The following is an 8,632-nucleotide window of genomic DNA, read 5'->3' on the forward strand; positions in this document are numbered from 1 at the left end:
TATATATATATATATATATATATGTATATATGCCTCAGGGTTGTGTTGATTTGTTTGACCAACAGTGATTTAGATAATTTTTTATATGATTAAAATTTTTAATTTCTTCATCTGAAAATCATCTATTCATATCTTTTGACTATTTATCAATTAGGGTTACAATTCATTATATATTTTAGAAATGAGACCTTTATCAGAACCCTTGGATGTAAAATTTCCCCCCATTTTATGGCTTCCATTCTAATTTTGTCTGCACTGGTTTTGTTTGTACAAAACCTTTTTAAATTAATATAATAAAAATTATCCATTTTCCATGGCACTGTAGTTCTTTGGCCACATAATCCTTTCTTCTCCATATATCTGAGAGGTAAAATATCCTTTATTCTTCTCATTTGTTTATAGTATCACTATTTCTGAATCATGAACTTATTTAGACCTTATCTTACTATAGAATGTTACGTATGGGTCAATGCCAAGTTTTTGTCATACTATTTGTTGTGTCATGGGAACTGTTGGAATACTTGGGAGCCAGCTGAGAGTGGCTTCTGGAGATCCAACCCAGAGCTACAGAATGGATCTCCTCTTGTGAAAGGATGATACTAGGAAACTGAGAGGTAGTTGCTATTCTCCCACCTCTCTCTTTTTTCTTTTCTTTTCTTTTTTTTTGGGGGGGGGGAGGTGTATGTGTTTATTTTTTGTTAATTTTTTTATTTTAAAAGCTAGGATAGATTAAATATTCATGTCATGGTAAGCAGGACAAATGTAAAATACTTTACAATACATTAGATTCCCAAAAGGTACCAATTAACACTTCCATTGACAGAAATGTATGACACAAAAAATATAAAATAAAAAGGTGAAAAAAAAAAAGAGGCATTTTTCATCTGTACAACTAGAGCGATGCAGTGGCCCTGCTTAAGCCAAGAAGCTGTTTAACCTATTAATAACATTTATTTAATGTATATTAATAACCTATATTTAACCTATTAACAAATTCATTCATTAATATCTTGCTTGAGACTGGCATTTGCACACCAAACACTGTCTAAGGCAACTAGAGATCTGTAAATATTCAACATGAAAGACATTTTCCAAGGGGAAATTTGTTAAAAAGATGCACATTGAACAGGCCATAGAAAGTTTGCAAAGTTAAATCTGGTACATAATTTTAATGTCCACTTAGAGCATTTCCATATAAACCGTGTGCAATCCCTCTGAACACTGAGCATGACACTGCATACCACACAGGACTGCCTCAATATGGTTTACAGTTATTCTGATGACTACCACCACATCCTGGAGTCTTTCCTTAATTTCTACAGCCCTGACTATCGTCATTGCCTGGTCCATAGCTGTAATAACCATAAGGGGAGTAGTCGTAGCCACCCTATCAACCATAGCCTTGCTGAAACCATAACCCTGGTTGCTATATCCCTGATATGGATAATAATAGCTGCCATAACCTTGACTCCAATTTTTACTTTGAGTTCCCCCTCCACTGCTTCTGCTGCCACCACTCCCATTGCCTCCTTTGCCACATCCTGATCCTCGATTCCCTTGGCTCCAGCTTCCTTGACTGCCCCTAGAGCTGTATTGCTGCTGTTGGTATACTTCTTTAAGCTGGACAACCTTGATCTTACGTTTACTTCTATCAACATTATGAAATCTCTTCTCTAAAATCTTCTTAACGGGGTCTTCTTCTCTTCTTTTGTTTGTCTTTGCATGTATTGGAAGTTCCATACATTCAATCTCTCCAAAGTCTTCCAAGTATTGCCGAATTTTATCTTCTGTAGCATCTGGATTAATTTCTCCAACAAAGATCTTCTTCACAGTATCTTTCTTCATAGTCATAGCCCTTTTGGGATCAATTACCCATCCATCTAATCTGTATTCTTTCTGATCCAAAACCTTATCAACACTTTCAGATTCTTTAAAGAGGATAAAACCAAAACCTCTTGATCTTCCTGTGTTAGGATCTATCTTTATCATGCAATCAATCACTTCACCAAACTTGGTAAAATAGTCTTTCAAGTCCTTTTTGTTTGTGTCTCAACCAAGGCCACCTACAAACATTTTCCCTGCATTCTCCTCATTCTTGCTGGCATTGATCTAATCTCCCTTGACTCCATTCTGGCTCCTGGCTGGGGCTGCAGGATGTGCCAGTACCAGAGTCACCACTCAGGACCCACTCCTGTTCCCGGTCCCGAGTCCAGTTCCAGTCCTGCTTGAGGCCTTGCTTGGAGGTTCCCCATCAGGCATGGCTTCATGGCCATTCTCAATAGCACCATTTCCATCAGCTACTGTTCTTCTACCTCTTCAGACCTGGTGACCCTGGCAGCAGTGGTAGTGAAAGGCCTAACTACCCAGTGATGTTATGGGTTTTGGGGGTCTGGTGAAAGTAGCCTTGGGCTCTATCACCACACAGATACAGACCCCTCACTCCAATCCCTGACAGGCGGTGGCACAGAAGGATAGGTCAATTCTCTGAGAGCCTCCACAGCTGTGGATCATAACATCTGAAGGAGTTGCAAAGCAGCCTTTGCTGACACAGATGTTGCAGATTGGGAATGAGATAAGTTGGAGGCAGAGGGAAGAGGAGAGAGGTTAGACAATGGCCTCTGAGAAGTCATAGAAGAGCAATTGTCTCTCCATCTCCTTGTATCATCTTCTCACAAGAGGAGATCCATTCTGCAGGTCTGGGTTGGATCTCCAGTAGCCACTGCCAGATGGTTCTTGTGTATTCCAACAGCTCCCATGACACAACAACTATTTTCCAACTTTCTCATCAATTTTTGTGAAATAGTGAGTTTTATTCCAGAAGTTGGGGTCTTTGATTTTATCAAACTCTAGATTATGATAGTCATTGACTATTATATCTTGTGAACCTAACTTATGCCATTGATCAAATATTCTATTTCTTTTCCAGTACCAAATGATTTTCATGACTGCTATTTTGTAATGTAGCTTTAGGATTGATACAGCTAGGCCATCTTCATTTTCTTTCTTTTTTTTTTCATTAATGTGGAGCAATTTTTTAAAGTACATTTCAAAAAAGAAAAAAACACTATAAATAATCCCTTGCTTCTATAACAAGAAAATAAAACTAGTAAGGAATCCTGGCTTATAGTTAATTGTTTGACACTCAACTTTGTTACTCAGAAACACTTTTAAATATAATAGACGCTTTGAAATATTAGACTGTATATCTAATAAATGAGGAAAGAAATCCTGTCTTTTTCCTTATCATATACCACCATGTAGTGCAAAGCCAAATAAATAAATGCATTGAAAAATGGCAGAATCCCTGATTTCAAATATCATCAAAATGCCAGTGAATATGAATTTCATTTCTTTTGGAAATACTTGAAAATGTATCATGCTGATGTTGAAGAACATATATTCACAATATAAATTAATTTATATTAATTGTAATTTCTTTAATTTCATAAGGATTTTTCCAAATCCTTTGCTTCTGTTTCTTTAAATCTCTTAGGTCTTGAAGTCTGTTAGGTCTTCTGTTAGGTCTTCTTAGGTCTGAAAGCTTTGGTCATTTCATCAGCATTGCTTGAAAATCTTCTATTTCATCAATTCTTTCTCCTTGGAGGCATACGCTCAGTTTTACTGAATAGATTATTCTTTAGTGTAATCCTAGATTCTTTGATTTATGAAATACTGTATTTTGTGTTTTACTCTACTTTATCATGGTAGCTACTAAATCTTATGTGATTCTGACTTTGGTTCCATGATATTTGAATTGCTTCCTACATTCTCATGGAGTCATAAGTTTCCACTTGACTAATTCTCCTCTTCTTTTGGTATTTCAATCAATATTTCTTGTTCTCCAAAATCTCTGATCATTTGGTACTATAAATAATATATTTTCTCAGATAATTAATAAAATCTATTACCTGGGGAAGAATGGGATAGTTACTTGGTAAAATTTTGAGGACAATTTGAATTACATGTGTATTTCAACTATTATAAAAACCCCAGATTGCCACTAATAGCTGTCTTTTTTCCTTAGAGAGATTATTTTGTGTTTTGCCAAGCTCATGTATGACCATATCAGTACCTGACTCATTCTCCAAGCTCTGCTGCTCTTGTAGTCATTCCAATCTGATTGGCATATGATGTCTGTAATAGATACTGATATACCTTATTAAAAACTTTTCACAGCAAAAGTAAAAAGTTAAAGCAGTCTCTAACTATAGATAGCTTCTATACTGATAGAGAGCAGACTTCAAACCCTGACGGGACTAAAAACAGAGTGTCTCTAGATGAAATCCCAAAGGGGGATATGATCTGATCCCCAATGCACAAGGCTCTTTTTTTTTTTATTTAATAGCCTTTAATTTACAGGATATGCACAAGGCTCTTATAGAAGAAATTAAAAAGCTTGTTACAAGAAAGCTAGAAGAAAAATGGGGAAAAAAGGAAGCTTGACAAGAAGGTCAGGATAAGTAATTCTACTCATTGAAAGATAGAGTGCATGAAGAAATCAAGTTTCTGAAAAACACAATTAGTGAATTGGAAAAAAAATAGCTCTCTAACAAAATAAAATTGGCAATATGTAAAAAAATTCCATAGAATAAAACAACTCATTTAAAAACTCAATTAGTCAATTACAAAAATAAATAAAAAAGTAAATGAAGAAAGTAATTCATTAAAAATCAGAATTGAACAAATGAAAATGAATGACTCAAGGAGACACCAAGAATCAGTCAAGCAAAAGCAAAAAAATGAAACAATGAAATGTTAAATACCTACTTGGGAAAACAACAGACCTGGAAAATAGATATAGGAAAGATAATCTGAGAATTATTGCATTTCCTGAAAATTATGATCGAAAAAAGAGCCTAGACACTATTTTTCATGAAAGAAAACTGCCCAGATATTATTGAAACAGAAGGTAAAAGAGACTTTGAAATAATTCCTCAAGCACCTACTGAAAGAGACTCCAAAATCAAAACTCCAAGAAATATTATGACTAAATTCCAGAACTATCAGATCAAGAAAAAAAATACTACAAGCAGCTAGAAAAAAACAATTCAAATATAAAATTCAAAATCACAATAAGGATTAATTAGGATCTACCAGAACCCACCTTAAAAGATCAAAGTACCTGGAATCTAATATTCTGAAAGGCTAAGGAACTTGGTGTGCAGCCAAGAATAATGTACCTAGACAAAATGGTCATCCTCTCCCCCTCCTCCACCCCAGGAAGAAGATGGACATTCAATGAAATAGGTGAATTTCATCTATTTTGGATGACAAAACAGGAACTAAACAAAAAGTTTGACCTCTCAATACAAGACTCAAGAGAAACATAAAAAGATAAAAAGAAATCTTGGGAACTATATTTCTGTTATGAGTATACACAAAGAATATATGTATAATTTGGTTTTACTGTTATAAGATAAAAAAGAAGCTAGAGGTGAAAAGGAAATAGTATCAGAAAAAGGGAAAAGTGCAGGTACTACATCTCATGAAGAGGCAAAGGAAACCTATTATATCTGAAGGAAAGAAAGGAGGGGGATGAACATAGTGTGTTCTCATCAGAACTGGCTTAAAGAGAAAAATATTAGATATGTTTGATTTACAGAGAAACTTCTCTCATCGCATTGAAAAGTTGGAGGGGAAAAGTGAAAAGGAAAGGAGTAAGCTAAACAGAAGGGAATACAGATATTGGAAGGAAAAGATTTAAGAAAAGGGGAGGGGATCTAATGTGGGGGGAGGAATCCTAAAGAGGGAGGACTGTGCCAGGCCAGTGGTGTTGACAAGTTTAATACCGGGAGGAGGGTAAGGGGGAATTAAAAAAGAAAAGCATAATCTGGGATTAACAAGGTGGAAGGAAATATAGAAATAGTAATTTTAACCATAAATGTGAATGGGTAAACCTCCCCATAAAGTGGAGGTGGATAACAGACTGGATTAAAAGGCAGAATCCTACAATATGTTGTTTACAGGAAAACACATTTGAAGAAGGCAATACAAACAGAGTAAAAGTAAAAGATTGAAGCAGAATCTACTACAGGTGAAGTTAAAAAAAAACAGGGATGGCCATCCTGATCTCAGATCAAACAAAAAAAATTGATCTAATTAAAAGAGATAAGGAAGGGCACGATATCTTGCTAAAGTGTAGCATAGGTAATGAAGCAATACCCATATCAAACATATATTCACCAAGTCGTGTAGCATTTAAATGCTTAAAGGAGAAATTAAGAGAGCTGCAAGAAGAAATAGACAGCAAAATTATAATAGTGGGAGATCTTAACTTTGCTTTCTCAGAACTGGATAAATCAAACCGCAAAATAAGAAAGAAGTTAAAGAGGTAAATAGAATAGTAGAAAAGACAGGTATGATAGATCTTTGGAGAAAATTGAATAGAGACAGAAAGAAGTACACTATATTTTTGGCAGTTCATTGAACCTATACAAAAATTGACCCTATATTAGGACATAAAGACCACAAATTCAAATTCAGAAAGGCTGAAATAGTAAAGACATCCTTTTCAAATCATGATGCAATAAAAATTACATTCAATAAAAATCCAGGGGAATATAAACAAAAAATAAATGGAAAAATAGTCTCATCCTAAAGAATGATTGAGTGAAACAGCAAGTCATAGATGAAATTAATAATTTCACCCAATAGAATGACAGTAATGAGATATCTTACCAAAAGGTGTGGGATGAAGCCAAACAGGTAATAAGAGGTCTTTTTCCCTACATCATTGAAAAAGGAGAAATGACCTACATGAGTAAAATATTCAAACCAGCTCATTTTATAGTGGCAAAATTTGGGGGTTTGAGAAGAGGCTTATCATTTTGGGAGTGCCTGAAACAAGCTGTAGTAATTTTGTTCTTCAAGAAATGCTAAGCAGGCAGATTTCAGAAAAAATACCTGCAAAATGTTGGATGATCTGATGCAAAATTAAATGAACAGAAGTAGGAAAACTTTGCATACTGTATCAGCATCAATTCGTGCTTAACAAGTATGAATGATTTCGTTCTCCTCAGCAACATAAAAGTTTAAATATAAAGGACTCACAAAGGAAAATATTATTCATGTCTTAAAAAAGGACTGATGAGCTCTGAATGCAAATTGAACCAGAAATTTTTCATTTATTTTATTTGTATGTATTTTTTTCTTTTGATCTGCTTTTTTCCCCCACAACTTTGACTCATATAGAAATATGTCTCTCATGGACATATATAACCTATATCAAATTGATTATCATTTTCAGAAGAAGGGAGGAAAGGGAGGAAGGGATAAAAATAGGAACTTAAAATCTTATAAAACTGAATTCTAAAAAATACCTTGACATAATTGGAGAAAAAAATAAAATGCTACTTAAAAAGCACAGGTGGACTGGATATGTCTTATCACATGGAGGCCACAATTTGTCTTTAGTATAATCAAACAATTCAAAAGTGGAAAGTTATATACAAAGGACTTCTATCCAGTATATTCACAAATGCCCTTCTCCGATACAATTACTCTCTTGCATTTTTTTTTAAGTGCACAATTTTATAATCCTTCCATTTCTGCAACTCAGATCACTCTTTGCAACCTTAATCACTATTTGGATATCTACAACCGCAGCCACAGTTATAACATTTGAAAAACTCTCACAGTTCCAGTATAATTGCTATATTTAACCATATCACCTTATGCATATGACAGGTAGCTTATAGAGGATAGTTTCTGGCACCAGAACAATTACTGTTAAATAAAAATTACGATTTCTCTCTTTACATTTATTGAGGCCCAGAGTTTTTCACATTAAGCAGGCATATAAAGATTTTTATACATATGATGTTACATTACATTTTATTGCTGAAACAATGCTTTTCTATAAAGATTTTTGACATCTTTTTAATGATATATCTGTAAATATAAGTGTAACCTCTATAACTTGTCACTCTCCCTCCCACCATATTTCTAATCAGGTATCAAATCTTGCCATCAAGGATATGAAAAGACAATTTTCAGATGAAGAAATCAAAATTATTTCTAATCATATGAAAAGGTTCTTTAAACACTATTGATCAGAGAAATACAAATTAAGAAAACTCTAATATACCACTATACACTGGCTAAGATGACAGGAAAACACATGGATGAATGTTGGAGGGGATATGACAAAACTGGGACACTAATACATTATTGGTGGAGTTGTGAATGGATCCAGCCATTCTGGAGAACAATTTGGAACTATGTTAAAAAAAAAGTTATCAAACTGTGCATCAGGTTCGACCCAGCAGTCCATATCCCAAGAGATCTTAAAGAAAGAAAGGACACCCACATGTGCTAAAATGTTTGTGGAAGCCCTTTTCATAGTGGCAAGAAACTGGAAACTAAGATGCCCATCAGTTGGAGAATGGCTGAATAAATTATGGTATATGAATGTTATGGAATGTTATTGTTCTAAAATCAGGAGGATAATTTTAGAGAGGTCTGGAGTCACTTACATGAACTGATGCTAAATGAAATGAGTAGAACCAGTAGATCATCAATATCAATATTATATGACAATCAATTCTGATGAATGTGACTTTCAAACAATGAGATGATTGATGCCAATTTTAATGATCTTGTGAGGAAGAGAGTCATCTACACTCAGAGTACT

At 34.4% G+C, this 8,632-nt stretch overlaps 1 pseudogene; it reads right to left on the reverse strand.

Moving 5' to 3' along the window:
• Nucleotides 1-1,179: 1,179 nt before the first annotated feature.
• On the reverse strand, nt 1,180-6,977 carry LOC100925962 (annotated as a pseudogene).
• Nucleotides 6,978-8,632: the final 1,655 nt, after the last annotated feature.

The sequence above is a fragment of the Sarcophilus harrisii genome, chromosome 3, assembly GCF_902635505.1.
Source record: "Sarcophilus harrisii chromosome 3, mSarHar1.11, whole genome shotgun sequence".
Taxonomy (NCBI): Eukaryota; Metazoa; Chordata; class Mammalia; order Dasyuromorphia; family Dasyuridae; genus Sarcophilus; species Sarcophilus harrisii.